The sequence below is a fragment of the Salmo trutta genome, chromosome 22 (assembly GCF_901001165.1).
Source record: "Salmo trutta chromosome 22, fSalTru1.1, whole genome shotgun sequence".
Classification (NCBI taxonomy): domain Eukaryota; kingdom Metazoa; phylum Chordata; class Actinopteri; order Salmoniformes; family Salmonidae; genus Salmo; species Salmo trutta.
In genome coordinates, this window is record NC_042978.1 from 21,903,584 (window position 1) to 21,920,158 (window position 16,575).

At 46.0% G+C, this 16,575-nt stretch overlaps 1 protein-coding gene across 3 annotated transcripts in view; it reads left to right on the forward strand.

The window, feature by feature from the left end:
- Positions 1–16,575, forward strand: part of fnbp1l (formin binding protein 1-like) — a 43,101-nt gene that overhangs the window by 7,511 nt on the left and 19,015 nt on the right. The window lies entirely within an intron of this gene.

Here is a 16,575-nt window from a genome sequence, read left to right on the forward strand (position 1 = left end):
GGCTCAACACCTCTCATGCTGCAGACTTGTGTAGTCAACATGCATGGGGAGACGGGCCTGTTTCCTTCTGTTATTTTATGGTGAAATATTTCCACCTCAGTCAGCCCCACAGTCACATTCAATAGTCCATATGCTCCAGAGGCATATAGGGTAAAAGTCTCACAGTGGAGGATTTCATCATCTGAGCCATAGTTTCACACGTAGCACTGGTGTCTGCTCAGTTTACCCAGCAGAGAGATGGTGATAAGCTCTGCTTACTGCTCAGTCACCTTGACATTAGTTGGGGCTGGTATGAGCCCCAATGTTGAATGGCCAGGAAGAGGTGGGTGGGGGATGCAGGCCTCGTGGACCCACATCCTCCTCTGCTGATCCCCAGCCACACACACTAAAACTGTAGTGCTGAACAAACGCCACTGTTAAATGGCAATAACAGAGCAGACAGCAGAGGGAGGCCAGATGTTGATAAATCATGATACTATTATTCATCAAAGGAATCACTCTCCCACTTGATTCCTTTCATCAGAGTTGTGTTAAAAAAAGCATGTAACCTACTGTAATTCTATCACTGTACTAATGATGTCACGCTGTGATTCGTAGAGAGAGAAAGCAGAAAATTACACTGAACTAGATGGTGAATGAAATGAGGTCAGTGTGTCAGACCCGAATGTTACAATTCTGTGTAGAATCAGTCCTGTTCTGCATTAAACAGTTCAGAATAACATTTCACGGCCCCTGTCATCATAGAAACTAGATGGGATGGGAAGTTGTTCAAAGCGTTCGGTTCTCTTCAGTTGACCTCTGTGCTGATGGGCTGAGACGTGGGGGACAAAGGTGTTGATGGGGACAGAGAAGAGGACCTTGTTGGGGCCCACGCTATAACACCACAGCCGGAGTCTACCAAGGAATGCCTTTTAACTGCCACTTCATATACCAGGCGCTGTGTGGTGACTGGGGCAGACAGAAACAGTGGTGTTCTGATTTCTCTCTCGCATATGTGCGTAGCACACACACTCCACCTCTCTTCAGAGGGAGGCAGGGACACATCCAAAAGATTGTTTGGCAAACATCTTCTCTGGTTCATGTTGCTGGAAGGATCTCATGGATCACAGGCCTACTCTACTATAAACGGTTCAAATCATTTTTCAGTTCAGAGCCTTCACCTTTTTAAAGGGACATTTAAAAAAAAAAAAAAAGCCAACTTCATGTTCATCTCCAGCACTACCCCGACCTCACCATATGTGAAAATGGTGCATTTCTATGTTTTGTAGTAAAAATGTTGGGGTGACGCTGGACATGATGAATATGAAGTTGAACATTCTTTTAAATTTCCCTTTAACTAATCCTCAAGTCCCATATGAAGGACTGCAGAGCATTGAAATGACCTTGTCAGATTGCACAGAGAAAGGTTTCAGTTTACGGTCCATTCAGCTGACTCAGGCTGCTGTGCTGGACTGGACCAGAGGACTTCTCATGTTCACATTAGGTGTCTTTTTTCTACACCATCTATTATGTTTGGCAGCAGGCTCAGGATCGAGCTAGGAAGGGATATAAGGGCCCACCAGATTTGCTTACCCCCCCCCTCTCGGGCCCGGCTGCCCCCTCAGCCTCTAAACAAGCTGGGCCAAGAACTTCTCTGGACTCCTCGTCCAGCAGATGATTTACTGGGATGGCAGAACATACAAACATTCCCATTCTGACTTTGAAAACATTTCAACATTCTCTCCTCTCCTGCTGCTCACTCTGCAGGGAGCCTGAGTGAGAATGGATGTGCTGTCATAATACACTCGCAGAGGGAGAAGAGTTTCCTTTTGGTCCAGATAAGAATAGCTGTGGTGGTTCATGTTTGTGGCTTGGGCAGGTTTTCTGGTTGAGGTCAGCCTGTCAGTGCTGCTGCTGCCTCAGTACAGGAGTTGGAAACAGCCTGGCTGGGCTGAGGCTGAGGCTCCTGCCACATGGAGGTTCTAACTGGCCAGTAAACTAAAGGAGCCTAGACAGTTGTGAACTTGTGATGTGGCCCTGCTGTGCCACATTATGGCAGTGCCCGTGTCATGTGGACTGTGTCCTCTCTCTTCCCCCTTCCCCTATTCTCTCTTTCTGTCTCTCCAACCCTCTCTCTTCCTGTCTTCCCCTATTCTCTTCCTCTCCTTTGTCTCTCTCTTCCCCATTTTTCTCTCACTTCTCTGTCCACAGACCTGTCCTCTCTCTCTACAGCCACATTTTCTCTCTATAGCCCCATTTTTTTCTCTCTCTTTTCTCTATAGAGCTCTGTCCCCTCTCTCTTAAGTGAAAAAGGATGTCAGGAAGTAAACTGGTTCCTGCCCCAGACCCAGCCGGCCTGCTGCTAGAGCTTAATTCATAGCGGATGTTTGGAGCCTCGATTTTACGGGTGGGGATCCTTAAAGGCAGCCAATGGCTTTAGTAGTGGTAGTAGTATGAACTCACTGGGACCCACTGCACTGTGTGCCATTAGTCATGTCAGCCATTTCTTTGTGTATCACCCAGCAGGCCGCGAGAGGAGGAGGATGTGTTCACTCTGTCTTGTTCACAGTTCAAGGGGCACTTTACTAACCGTACTTGGAAGGGGCAGGAAATAAGGTGGCTGTTAGAGTGGAGCTGTTCCTTGATTGTGCTTTGATACTGATACGAAGGCCAATATCTCAAAATGGAATAAACATATTTATCATACAGAGACCCCAAACTCAGAGTGGCGTTTCAAATGTTTACTCAGCGACGATCCAGCTGAATACATCCATTCAATACACTGTCCACTTACACCCTGAGTTCCCACCCCTCCCTTCCACAAAGATGTACTTTCCCATCACACAGGATGTGTCTGTGCTTCTCCGTGCATATCACAGGACTTTTTATCAGCCAGGAGTGGCCTTGAGATGTTGGGAGTACACATTCCTACAGTCCACTACAGTCCATTAAATAATGATGCTTCTCATACACACAGAGCTTGAACCTAACGCTATTCATACTCAGAGGATATAATGATGTATAACAGTATAGATATTAAACAGTAATTTACGATCTGTCACCTCCGAGTCAATGTGTGTATTATAAAGGTCATGAGTCACCATGGCCCAACAGCAGCCACTTCAACAACCCCACATTGTTGTCACATCAAAGTCCTCAACACTGGACCTGGGATTTGACTTCCTTGAGGCATGGCAGGCCTTTCTATTTTCATCCTGTGTGTCTGGGCATTAGGAGTGATTAGATAGAACAGTGCTAACAAGCCAGGGTGTTGACAGGCTTGGAGGTGTTCGCTATTCCCTACAGTCATGCTGGCTGGACTCTCTGCTGACTGAGATAGATGAATGCTGACAGGTTAGCAGCCTGCTGTGGAGGTGCCCTTTCTATGCAGAGACTGTGTGTGTGTGTGGTCCAGTGTGGCTCAGTTGGTAGAGCATGGTGTTTGCATCACCAGGGTTGTGGGTTCGGTTCCCACAGGGGACCAGTACGGGGGGAAAATGTATGAAATATATGCATTCACTACTGTAAGTCGCTCTGGATAAGAGCGTCTGCTAAATGACTAAAATGTGTGTGTTCTTAGGCTCCATCTCGGGCAGGGGACTTTGTCTCCCATAAGTTTGCTCTCTGACCACGCCTTGCCCTCTTGGCCAAACAAACGTTGTGCCACCTCAGCATTCTAACAGAGTGGCTATTTCGGCCTGTTTTTCTAACCACATATACCTGTATAGAAGTAGTTAGACCCGGGTTCAAAGATGTATACACACACAATGACAAAGATGCACGAAAGCTTTGATAGCCTATTTGCAGCATCATGGGTTGAGACAGTCACACACTGCGCTGACCATATCAACAGGGAGTCAGAGACATAATGTGTGTCATCAAAACAGTTTGGCTGAATGACTAGGAAAGTCCTAGACGGTCACATCCTTTCAAGTAGTAGGGGGATTCTCTGATCGCGTAGGCAGGCAAATCCTTTCAGCCCCATTTATATCCCTCTGTCTCTGCCAGGTTCTGTGCCAGTGTATGGGTCTCTGCAGGGTGGCCTCCCTATCCACTCTCCACAGCTCCTTCTGCCAGCTCCTTCTGCCAGCCTTAATGTGATGCCTGCTAACTCAAAGGAACCTGGGACAAGATGGCACATGTACTGTCAGGACAACATTATCATCAAGCCCTTATCATATATTGCTGCACGAGAAAGGAATACGCTAATCATTTGAATTGACTGTAATTGTTTTTAAAGAAACTGACCAGCTGTCTCGGGGCTTAACAGTGAAACTGACCAGCTGTCTCGGGGCTTAACAGTGAAACTGACCAGCTGTCTCGGGGCTTAACAGTGAAACTGACTAGCTGTCTCGGGGCTTAACAGTGAAACTGACCAGCTGTCTCGGGGCTTAACAGTGAAACTGACCAGCTGTCTCGGGGCTTAACAGTGAAACTGACCAGCTGTCTCGGGGCTTAACAGTGAAACTGACCAGCTGTCTCGGGGCTTAACAGTGAAACTGACCAGCTGTCTCGGGGCTTAACAGTGAAACTGACCAGCTGTCTCGGGGCTTAACAGTGAAACTGACCAGCTGTCTCGGGGCCTAACAGTGAAACTGACCAGCTGTCTCGGGGCTTAACAGTGAAACTGACCAGCTGTCTCGGGGCTTAACAGTGAAACTGACCAGCTGTCTCGGGGCTTAACAGTGAAACTGACCAGCTGTCTCGGGGCTTAACAGTGTGAAAATCTTACTCGCAGATGCACCTTATTATTTAGCTGTGCGACCTGGAATATTTATTTAGGCGCCTAGAAAAAGTAAGGATTCTAGCTTTATTACCTCAAATATTTTTAATTGTCCTCCTAAATTTCTTTGTGCGCCTACATTTTGTCAGCTTAGGCACACACATGCTCCTTGTAAATGTTTTTTTTAAAAAAGGTCAGCGTGGAGTCCTGTCTCTTACAAGATCAAGTATTCAAATTGTTTATCCGTATCTATTTGCATTAGTTTACAGGAAGAGCCGGTAGCATAAACATCCTCCATTTGTGTTTTAAAATGCTAATATTGCTCTGATATTCTGATCTCCTTTGCTCCTATGTAACTTCACAGGCCGCTATGGTTTTTGACAGAAAGGTCACCCTCACCCAGCTTTGCCTGCTTCCTCTTTCTGACTGGGTGCCACAGAAAAAGCCACTCGACTTGTGTGACAGGGTTGGGGTGTATTTTTGCAGAAGGATCAGAGCAGACAATGAGGCAGATTGGGTTGCTATGAAACTTGGCCAGGTTTTTTTCGGGACTAAATATAGAGACGTGTGGCATAGCTATGAAAGTGGTTTTTCCTGCCTTCTGTAGAAGGCCAACTCTAGAGTAATGAAATATCTGATATGAAAAACAACTCCATTCATTCAGGCTCTGTTCAATCACAGCTATATGATCTGTGTGTCTCTGTAAGCAGCAGGCTGTCTCATGGTAACACGACCTAAACTAAACCACAATACATGGCCTCAGGAAGATTGGCTATGTGTTGAAGTGGTCTGGTACTAATGGTAACAGGTAGTTGGGTTGACTGTGTTATTAACACTGTGTTAATGATTTAACGTTTAAAAAAGTCCAAATGAGCTCGTTAAGGAGCTAAGATTGTAAAGCAGGATTTTTATTTAATAGAAACGGATCTCGCCCCTCTTGTCAGCGTGAATCTGATTTGTGCAGTCAACCTTTCTACCTGTTCTGGATTATGGTGATACTATTTATCCAAGTGCCGCTACTCTTAAACCCCTGTATGCCGTTTCTCATAGCACCTTTCATTTATCACAGGAGAGTTTTAATACTCATCACTGTATTCTGAACCAAAAGGTTGTCTGGACTTCTTTTAAAGTCACGTAGATCACATCATGATGCTCTTTTTGTTTAACAAAGCCCTGCTCCACAAGCTTCCAACTTACCTAACTTCACTATTTAAGATTTAAAATGACACGTTATCAAACCTGTTCACAGGGTTTAACTCTGGAGACACCTTTGGTGTTTGGAATAAACTCCAAAAGACGTTTCGATTGGCTGCTTTGGTGTCCCTAGGGCAATTCAGACAGCTGACAGAGGATTTTTATAATGAAGAATGTGTTTGTTTTAATTGACTGTTTTTGTATTTGAATATCTATGTTGTGTATATTTGTTTATCTATACTATCCTATTGATGTTTTCGTATTGTGCATGGCAAATTTTCAAGAGACTTTAGTCTTAATATTACTTCCCTGTTGAAATAAGGTAAATAATGAAGAGGTCTCTCTGAGCCTTGATTCAGGTTTCTCCCAAAGTAGATGTCTGTCTTTGGTGTGTCCTGTCCTGTGAAAGTTAGCTTCCAGCCATCAACATGCTGATGAGGGAGGAGGGGGGAACAACATTCCCAAGCTCGCTATTAGAACAGGAAATAGGATGCCCAGGGCACACAACACGGAGGTCACAAGGCCACGCAACGGAAAGATTTAAGTTTTACTGTCTAGAGGTGGGAAAGGGCAGTACTGTTGAGTTTGTGTGTCTGCCTGCTTGTCTGCCTGCTTGTCTGCCTGCCTGCTGGTGTGCACGTATGTGCGTTGAATGTAGATGTACACACTCCTTCCTGTCCTATGGGTTTGTGTGTAGTGTGCTGTTGTAGTGGATTCTTCAGGGAGCCTGGCTGCGGTGCTGGGTCCACCCTGCCGGGTGTCATTCCCTGGCCCAGGAGCAGCGATGAGCTCACCAGCTCAGGCCCAGATGGTGTCAGGCAGGCCAGGGTCAGCCCTGTACTTAGACTGCTGCGCTACAGCCAACAGCCAAACAAGGCAAGAGAGAATCACATAAACAGGAAAATTAGATGTCTGCTTAAAATCGGAACATTTTCTCTCTTTCTGAAAATAGTAATTGTAGCCTAGATTTTCCCTATTTGTCTGACTTAAGGCAGGCAATGTATAACTGACTTCTTACTCTTATCATTCCATTCCTTTAAGGCAGATACTTTTCACATGTATTCAACCTTTTGAAGCACTCCCTATGATTGTGGCTTGCAATAAACAAATCACTGAGCTAAATGTTATACACAGACATTTCTGTATGAAAGTAAAGATGTATTGTCTTTTATTTATTGTCCTTTTTTTTTTACAGAATCCACAAATGGAGCTCGAGAGTAAAACCCCTCCCCCTTTCCCACAGAAATATATGCTAGCTGATGACTTTGGCAGCTGTTTCAAATCGTTCTTCCTCTCTCCATATATAGAGTAATATCCGGCTGAGTCTCTCCAGGGCTCTGTGTCATGTTAAAGGAATTAGTATTAGTGTCTAAGAAGTAACTATTGTGGTGTGTAGCCAGGTCACTTAAATTATTGGCCAAATAAAGTTAATGGCACATCTGTCTGGCACATTAGCGCTTGACCAGAGTGCTACTGGATGAATACCACTCTCACATGCTGAAGGGCCGGTGCTCTGATGAGAAAACGGGGGCCTAGTTTATGTCCCCCCGGCCCCCCTCATGAGGGTAAGTTGGTAATTCACCACAGTATGTCTTTTGTTTCTGGGCTAGGGTATGAAAATATATGAACTAGCCATGGCACTACTAGTATGACAAGAAGCTGTTGTTCTTGCCCCACATGGAGCTCGTGGTGGTAGTAGGACTCATAAGGGCTGTGGCTTGGTTCAAATTTCACTGACCCCCAAGGTCTCACTAAAGACATTGGCCACTTCCTCTCCATCAATGTTGTCTTTCTGCATGCTAAACATTTAGCCTCTGTGGCATGGAGTGCAGCACAATGTTCCTGACTTGTGAGATTGTGTATATTCCACTAAAGTCGTTGCAGAAATACAGGGTCATGCACAAAGTAGCCATTGTGTTTCTATCAGACTTAACTCTGAATTGTATACATACAGTAGGCGTATTCTCTGGAAAGCAGACGATGATGGGCCTTATCTGTTCTCTGGGCGCCGATGTCGATTTTAAGGCAGCCCCCCACGCCTCTCTGATTCAAATGTGGAAGACACCTTTCAGTTGAATGCATTCAGTTGTACAACTGACTAGGTATCCCCCTTTCCCTTCTCTTGTCTCACGATTCGCTACATCTCAAACTACTTGAACTGCTTAATAGGCCCAGTTCTCAGGCAGTTGAATGCAAACCCTGATGCTCCTGAAGACTCCTGAGAGGCAGTAAATCAGAGTCCACCAGACCTGGACAGGCCAGACTTCTCTAATGTCTGCCACATCAATTCCACTACGCTACAGCCCCAGGAGTGGCCATGAGAGATCATCATGGCACAGACACACACTCAGAGCGGACAAGCAGCAGTGTAGACCGACGCCTCCTCAGAGACTGGAGTAGAGGGGGGTAAAGTACCGTCTCTCACTCTCCATGTGATCGATGTGACTGCCTGACTGCCATCCAGCTGGAACTCGTGATCCTTTCTGTCATAAAGGAGACAGGGAGTCTTCCCTCCCAGGATGAGTACATGGGGCTGCTGCCTGCAGCACTAGTGGGAAACGCCTGGTCAGGCCAGCCAGGACCATAGAGTCATTGTGTAGCGTTAGTCCCTGGGCCCTACAGCCTCTTCCTGTCCCAAGTCCTCCTACGCATGATCACATTCGCATTCATCTCCAGGGTCTAGTTTGATCAACAGCCCACTGACTCGCCATCCAAATAACAGAGTCCTCTCCTGCTCTCTAGCACCTTCCGGATGGTCCATGTATCACAAAGGCAGACTCATCCAAGCTACAAGGCCCACAGGGAACTGCTTCTAAAACGCTTTAGAAAATAAATTGCCATGGTGGAAGCCAGGGAGCCAACAGTGCAGGAAATTAAGACAATGCAGTATGACATACAGTAAGGGAAAAAAGTATTTGATCCCCTGCTGATTTTGTACGTTTGCCCACTGACAAAGAAATGTCTGTCTATACTTTTAATGGTAGGTTTATTTGAACAGTGAGAGACAGAATAACAACAACAAAAATCCAGAAAAATGCATGTCAGAAATGTTATAAATTGATTTGTATTTTAATGAAGGAAATAAGTATTTGACCCCATCTCAATCAGAAAGATTTCTGGCTCCCAGGTGTCTTTTAACGAGCTAAGATTAGGAGCACACTCTTAAAGGGAGTGCTCCTAATCTCAGCTTGTTACCTGTATAAAAGACACCTGTCCACAGAAGCAATCAATCAATCAGATTCCAAACTCTCCAGCATGGCCAAGACCAAAGAGCTCTCCAAGGATGTCAGAGACAAGATTAGTATACCTACACAAGGCTGGAATGGGCTACAAGACCATCGCCAAGCAGCTTGCTGAGAAGGTGACAACAGTTGGTGCGATTATTCGCAAATGGAAGAAACACAAAAGAACTGTCAATCTCCCTCGGCCTGGGGCTCCATGTAAGATCTCACCTCGTGGAGTTGCAATGATCATGAGAACGGCGAGGAATCAGCCCAGAACTACACGGGAGGATCTTGTCAATGATCTAAAGGCAGCTGGGACCATAGTCACCAAGAAAACAATAGGTAACACACTACGCCATGAAGGACTGAAATCCTGCAGCGCCCGCAAGGTCCCCCTGCTCAAGAAAGCACATATACATGTCCGGTCTGAAGTTTGCCAATGAACATCTGAATGATTCAGACGACAACTGGGTGACAGTGTTGTGGTCAGATGAGACCAAAATGGAGCTCTTTGGCATCAACTAAACTCGCTGTGTTTGGAGGAGGAGGAATGCTGCCTATGACCCCAAGAACACCATCCCCACTGTCAAACATGGAGGTGGAAACATTATGCTTTGGGGGTGTTTTTCTGCTAAGTGGACAGGACAACTTCACCGCATCAAAGGGATGATGGACGGGGCCATGTACCGTCAAATCTTGGGTGAAAACCTCCTTCCCTCAGCCAGGGCATTGAAAATGGGTCGTGGATGGGTATTCCAGCATGACAATGACCCAAAACACACGGCCAAGGCAACAAAGGAGTGGCTCAAGAAGAAGCACATTAAGGTCCTGGAGTGGCTTAGCCAGTCTCCAGACCTTAATCCCATAGAAAATCTGTGGAGGGAGCTGAAGGTTCGAGTTGCCAAATGTCAGCCTCGAAACCTTAATGACTTGGAGAAGATCTGCAAAGAGGAGTGGGACAAAATCCCTCCTGAGATGTGTGCAAACCTGGTGGCCAACTACAAGAAAGGTCTGACCTCTGATTGCCAACAAGGGTTTTGCCACCAAGTACTAAGTCATGTTTTGCAGAGGGGGTCAAATACTTATTTCCCTCATTAAAATGCAAATCATTTTATAACATTTTTGACATGCGATTTTCTGGATTTTTTTGTTGTTATTCTGTCTCTCACTGTTCAAATAAACCTACCATTAAAATTATATCATTACTTTGTCAGTGGGCAAACATACAAAATCAGCAGGGGATCAAATACTTTTTTCCCTCACTGTAGACATGATGTCTCTTATAAGGTGACGGGACAGTCCCTGATTTCCATGGACCGTTTCCGACCAGCCCTCAAAGAAATAAGCAACAGAAGTTAAATTTAAGGCTGCTTATTTTAGTCATTAAAAGTTGTATCGAATTTGATTTGCATGTAAAAATGTTTTCACCCTGTATTAAGCTTGTTTAAGCTGTAGACCTTTTTGAGTGTCTGATCAGTGATGGATTGTAACCACCGTATGAAAAACCATACCCATTACAATAACCTAAACTTGGATGGTTCAAAAATTACTAGATGGGAAATCCATGTATGCATTATAATTAATACAAGTATTTGAAAGGACAATATCGGGGGGGGGGTAGTTTAAATATAGTTCCATGCCCCCCACACTACCAAAAAATACCCTGATTTTCATTTCCAAAATCTATAACCATTTGAAAGTGTGAGCTTTAATTGACACCGTTTCCCTCCCTCACCCCCTACTGTGTACAGCCCATGTGATCCAGTCAGTTCCCTTCTCTGCATGGGAATGGGATTACCAGCTCCATGGTGCTGCAGCCTCTGCCTGTCTGTCTTCACTCTACACACCGTCAGCCTCCAGGACTACTGTGACTTTTCCTGCCTGTCTGTCCACAGAACAACCAGGGATTGGCTAACCAGAGTCATAAATGTTGCAGGCTGCCAGGCAACTTAATACAAGGCGTGTTTAGTCACCCCCATGCCACTCCCTTTCTCTCTTCTCTATTTTTTCAGCACATCAAAGGTAGAGATTGGATTAGGACAGGGTTTGGGTCTGTCTGAGTTGTAGAGCAGGGCTGGTGATCAAAGGGGAACACTAGTCCCTGTGCCCCTGGGTGCTTCATTAGAACAGCAGGTCTGAGTTATTTTAGAGGTTGCAGGGAGGATGTGGTTAACTAGCTTCGTAGCTAGCCAGCTCTTATAGTGTATCATGTATTGTTTTACCCTACCCCTCTCACAGGGACATTTTGAACAGTTTTTCTGCTGGAAAAGGAGGGGGGGGGGGCTCAGTGGCAGAACCAGAGTATTTTAATGCCAATGCAGGTTAAAGCTCTTTTTCCTAAATAACACAAGCTGGTTTGAGTATCTTAGCCAGAGTCCTATTGTAAATGTATAGACACATTTTATCAGAAAGAAATGAGTTGTTACATTATTCTGCATACCCCCCCCCCCCCCCCAAAGCTGCCTTGATGTGTCTTGTATTCACCATGCATTATTCATGAAATAAAGAAAGACGGGGGGCTGCATACTTTCAGGTCCTCCCTCTTTTCAACCCAGATCTCCTCTTATCTGGGTGTTGTTACAGCCAATGTTTACTCTCACGCACACTCTACACACGCACACACAGTCACATCCCACCTCACCCACACACAGTGCAGGCAGGGCCTGGAGGCCCTCCAGAGTGATGCCAGTGTTTTTGACACTGTGACATTTCCCACCCTGCCCCACTCCGAGCCCCGCTCTCTCAGGAACTGTCTGCCTTTTTTTGACACTGACCCCGAATGCCAGGGTGTAATGAGGGTATTGTCCCTGCAGCTATGTGTGTGCAAATGAAACCCCTCCATTTATGGTATGCACATAGCATTTCTAGTGCTAGGAGTGTCACACCATGTAGGCTAGGGGCTAATAGCTACTCCCATAATACAGCTCCTAGAGAGACCTTGGAGTCCCTGATGTTATTGTTCCAGTAATGACATCACATCCTGACATTATTCTTCGTAAGGATGTTTTCCTCTGGCCCAGCGAGATGCCTTTCCAGATATCGTTGTGTTCCTCTGTGGTTGAGGCTTCTGGTTTGGGGTGCCCACGTATATGATCCCTTTCAGAGAAAGTTAGACTATTGTTTCTTATGGTCAGTAAAGTCGTTGCTGGAGTGTTCTTATGGGGCTACTGAATTTCATCAAATCATCATGTTTTCTGAGAATCTTTAAATATGAGAGGAAATTAAATGTAAGACAGGCTATGCACAAGAGAAATTAAACTAGACTGTTTCCCTTTCACTGCCCCTGTGCTAACTGGGCTCAGTGTCTCCCACTCTGGGGACACAAGGGATCTTCTCAAGAGAGAAAAATACTTTTGTATGTAAATGGGAGGATCGTTTCCAAGCCACACAAATTATATTGAAACCCAACCTTGGGACCTACACAAAAACAACTGACTCTGCTTGAGGTATACAGTGAGTGAAAGGGAGACTGGGTAGGCTAAAAGGCATAGCAGTGGTGTCAAACTGCCCTGTGTGTCTGACATCATCCACAGACAGTGGAAAGAGAAACCTTGGAGAATCAAATGGAGAAACACTCAAAAGAGAAACCTGATCTGCTGAACTGGCCTCTTGGGAATCTCTACCCAAATCTCTAGCCATAAAGAAGTTTTCTCCCTCTTCCAAAATACATAGGCTATTCCCCTGTCAGTCAGTCCAGCTGCTGAGAGTGAGAGACTTGGCTTGAAGTCACTTCCAGGCACATCAACGGTCTGTTGGGCTCTACTCTGGCCTCCATACTACTGTTCCTCCTCAGGCTTTTCCATAGAGAGATCCCAGTTATGACAGACTGCTGTGTGAAGGTCTGGTTACTGAAAGGTGAGCTCTGAGCCCTTATAACTGGCCGGTGTTGCGCTGCACTGTGAATCTTTCTGCTGTATTGTACTGTGTGCTACTGTATGCTGTGCCGTCTGTCACGGCTGTGGCGAGCCAGAGAGGAGGAGCAGGCCGAGGCTGGGATGAGGAGCTCATGGAGTTACTTATTCATGAGTATTGAGCGATGGAGGAAAGCTGACGTAAGGCAGACGGGACAGAGAGACACCGGTACAGACTGGAACATCTGCTCCTGCATCGCGCATGTCCACAAGGAAACATGCTGGGGCATGGGGGTGTTGTACACATCCTCGGCAGTGGAATGAAAGAAACTGATGCCCACATTTGATGCTCCAAATCCTATCATCCATATCCCAGAGATTGGATGTCTAGGCCTACTTTGGGATGTAGACTGTAGGAGGCGGTTGTTGCTGTGTAAACAACACAGATCTTTTGTTGTACCCTCATCGTCATGCAGAGCTTTGCATGGTTATAGAGCCACTCACCTCTGATTAGAGCCCTACTAGTGCCTCACAATATCTCTGTTCTGCACAATTCCTCTCCTGTCAAGCACCATTTGTCAGCTATGCAGTTGGTAGTTGAGTTAATCAGTAATATTATTCTGCACTTCGATGGCAACCGTAACCTGTATCATCACAACACTCAAAAGTGAGGAACAACAATACATAGCAGTTCATGGCCAAGAGAACGCTATCACTTTGAGATTAAACAGCGAGCGCATAATGAAATCGCAGGCTGTCCTCTGAGGATAGGAGGCTCCACTCCCAGGCCCACTGATGAGCTGAAACGGCCTTGTGTTATTGAAAACCCCCATTAGGCCTCCTCATGCAGCTCCGCAAGGAGACCCATGTGAGAATGAGCCAGTGTTAGTACAAACATCAAAGTCGTGGTCATGGCTAGTCTCAGAAGAGAAACGGCACCAAGGACTGGAGTTAAATTCACGGGGAGTCGTACATGGAGTTTGCAATGTGAAACAGACCCTGCTATAACAACATCTTTTCATTTTATGGACCCAATTCTTCCTTTTTCACCACAAGCCCCCCTCCTCCCTGGGTCTGATTCAGTGCTATTGCAAGGTTGTTACCCGTCATCATCATAGTAGTCACTGTGGGTTGCTGCGCTCAGTCCATGGAGGTGTTGTGGTTTTCCTCCCATTTCCTCCTTATCCTTCCCTTCACACTGTAAATACCTTGCCTCTCATGTTGCTGTCTTGGCACAAACCATGTGATGTCTGTCTGATTTAAAAAATATATATTTTTAGACGGGTGGGTGTTTTTATGAATTCTTCAGTATTTATTTACATTTGGAGGGATGGGTTCATAATAATCCAAAAGAAAGATCTAAACCATCCGTTTGGGTTAGGATGGAATCAGAGGGCGAGGACCAGTTGGTTTTCGTGCTGACAGTGTTGGAAGAAAGGACACCCCGCCTGACCCGGCTTTATTCCTAGTCACTGCCGTTTACATGTCAACAATCATTACCTCAGCTGAAGGAGTGCTCCGTTGGTTTACTGTGTGGGAAGACCAAAGACGGACCGTAAAGCAGAAGTGAGAAGCATTGGTTTTTATCTTTATTGGAGGCATAAGGGCTCTCCCCCTCTCTCCTCTCCTTTCTCTCTGTTCTCCACCCCCGATAGACTTTCATGAGTGTGGGACCCTGACATGTGCTGAACATTGAAGCTGGAGTGGCCTGCAATGGTAATGGAAATGCAGAAGCTGCTGAGTCATTCCACAAGGAAGCCATTTTATTGGAGGAGAAATGATTTCCATGCAGACGGCTGAGTCCACTAAGCTGTGAGACAGACAGAGCTTTAATCAGACTAGCAGCCAGGGCTCAGGCAGACCTGCTCACAGTCGAGGCTCCTGAAAAGAGCCTTGTTCTTTCTTCTCTCTCTATCACTCGCTCTCTCTGTGTCTTGGTGTAAAACCGTTGTGTATATGTGCTCTCTTGCGTTCTCTTGTGTATCTCATTTGGCATGCTTTGCCTAATCGCAGGGATGTACTTCTGGAAGGTTGTCGATTCAGTATCCGTTGTTGATCTGATTCAGTATTAGCCCATGATCTGTGCACACATTTTCTGAGAATGGGTTTCATGTATGGTATAACAGACCTGTGGAATTGACTAGCTCGCTCTCTTTCTCTCTCCTCCCTCCCTCCCTGTATGCGTATGGACTGAGTCTGTGTGAAGCGCCAGTGAGGAGGAGTCCATGGGGACGGCCTGGGTATTGTTCTCTCGCAGAGGAGTGTGTTGGCTGGAGTCCACCAGTCAGTCCCTCTGGGTCTGTCTACGTTCTAAGCCAAGCCTAAACACTGCCTCGCTCCCAGGCAGGGCACAAGCCATGGGAGAGAAGAGAGACTACTCCTCTCGCTCTACTTTTCTCTCTCCCTTTCTCCCTCTCCTCCAGTACAGCTCAGACGGGGGAGAGGAGCAGACTGGGTGGAATTGGAATCCATCCCTCTTTCTCTCTCCATCATCCCCCTCTCTCTTTCCCTCTGTATCCCAGAACACAGCATGAGAGAGTGATTGACCTCACCCGGCTCAGGGCTGTGTGTAGGTCTGTGCTGGTGATGATCCTGACAGGTTCTCTATCTATTTTGAGCCTGCAGACAGTCTCTGAAGTAGGAAGGTAAGCGTGACCTCTGAGCAACTCCCCCTTAGGTGAAATCAGCTGAGTCTGACTGACTTTGGTGTAGCCCAGCTCCACTGTTCCCTCCTAGACTTAGCTGGACTGTACAATCTGTTTCTCTTCACCTTAGTTGGGCTTAATCTGACGCTTGGCCTTTTGGCCTGAACGTCAGGGCTGAAGTAGGCAAAATGTATGCTAGTCTCTCTGGCTGGTGGTGCCAGCTGTGCCAGACTGTCATAGAGCCAAGCTGGATTCAGAGGGAGAGAGTCCAGTGGCACAGAATGGTCTAATCATCACTGTCCTCTCTCTGTCGGTCAGCAGCAGCTCAGACATCGACGCGGAGAGGAGAGGGACCAACCCAACACAGTAGGGGAGGAGACCAGTGGGGTGAATGAAATTCAGTCAGAATAGGGAACAGGAATGTCAAGGGTCATAAATGAGATCACAGCATTTTTAATCCATCCTCTAAGCCTCCTCTATAGGCTCAGACTGGCTACTGATATCATGTAGGTTAGATGTTGACTTGTTCCAAGCAGGCCTTCAATTAATGGGGATCTCCTCCGCTATGTGTGGCTGTGCAGAATGTGCACAGTGCCTACTGCATAGGCTAACAGTGAAAAGAGGAAGAGGGTAACATGAGGACAGGCAGCTGAAAGTATGTGCTGTCAGCTGTACTGACTCTTGTGTGTTTTAAACATTTCCCTCTCAGCCCAGCACTGTTAAAAGGGATCTCTTGGAAAGATACAACATTGACCTTCTCTGGATATTTAAAGCAGGCTATCATCCATCCAAAATATACAGTAAGGCCTGTTCTGCCTTTACTCCATAGACAAGTAGGGCAGGAATTGCCAGGGACCTGACGATACGATGTTATCACAATACTTTGGTACCGATTTTTTTTTTTGTGTGTGTGTGTGTGTGTATATATTTATATATATATTTATTTATTTTTATATATA